Below are 1,311 nucleotides of genomic sequence, written 5' to 3'. Positions count from 1 at the left end.
ATTGTATCTGTGTTCATGGGAGATATTGGTCTGTAGTTTTTTTGTGAGTTGTTTTGTTGTTGTTATTATCTTACCAAGTTTTAGTAGCAGAGTAATATTGGCCTCATAAAATGAGTTGGGAAGTATTGCCTCCTCTGAATTTTTGGAAGAGTTTGAGGAGAATATGTATTAAATCTTCTTTGAATGTTTGGTAGAATTTACTGGTGAAGCCTTCTGGTCCTGGACTTTTACTTTTTGGTAGGTTTTGATGATTGTTTCAATTTTCATACTGTTGATTGGTCTATTTACATTTTCTATTTCTTGATTCAGTCTATGAAAATTTTAATTTTCTAAGACCGATCCATTTCTTCCAGGTTGTTAAATTTGGTGTTATATATTTTTTCAAGTATTCTTGTATGATCCTTTGTATTTCTGCGATATCAGTCATAATTTCCCCTTTTTCATCCCTGATTTTATTTGTGTTCTTTCTCCTTTTTCTTTAGTGAGCCTAGCCAGGGGTTTGTCAATTTTATTAACCTTCTCAAAGAACCAACTCTTTGTTGCATTTATTTTTTTCTATTGTGTTTTTTGTTTTCGATTTCATTTATTTCTGTTCTAATTTTGATGATTTCTTTCCTTCTGCTGACTTTAGGCTTCATTTGTTCTTCCTTTTCTAGTTTTTTAAGATGAAGCGTTAGGTTGTTTATTTGGGCTTGTTCTTGTTTTTGGAGATAGGCCTGTAACGATGTGAACATTCCTCTTATGACCTCTTTTGCCATGTCCAAAAGTTTTGATATGTAGTACTATTATTATCATTTGTTTTTATGTATCTCTTGATCTCTCTTGTTACTTCGCCTCTGACCCAGTTATTCTTCCGTTGTTTGATCTCCATGTATTTGTGGTTCTTTCTGCTTTCTTTTTACACTTGATCTCTAGTTTCAAAGCATTATGATCAGAGAATATGGTTGGTATGATTTCAACTTCTTATATTTGTTGAGGCTATTTTTGTGTCCCAGTATGTGGTCAATTCTTGAGAATGTTCCATGTGCAGTAGGGCAGAATGTATGAACAGCTGTTTTGGGATGGAAGGCTCTGTAAATGTCAATTATGTCCAGTTGGTCTAAAGCGTCATTTAAGGATGTTATTTCCTTATTGATTTTCTGTTTAGATGATCTGTCCATATTCGATAGTGGGGTATTTAGGTCCTTTACTACAGTAGTGTTTTGGTCTGTTTCTCCCTTGAGTTCTGCTAGAAATTGCCTTACATATTTCGTGGCTCCCTGATTGTGAGCATAAATATTAATAAGTGTTGTGTCTTCTTGTTGCATGATT

This window comes from Pteropus vampyrus, unplaced genomic scaffold (genome assembly GCF_000151845.1).
Source record: "Pteropus vampyrus isolate Shadow unplaced genomic scaffold, Pvam_2.0 Scaffold255, whole genome shotgun sequence".
In the NCBI taxonomy this organism is placed as follows: domain Eukaryota; kingdom Metazoa; phylum Chordata; class Mammalia; order Chiroptera; family Pteropodidae; genus Pteropus; species Pteropus vampyrus.
Note: the sequence above shows the minus strand (reverse complement) of the source record.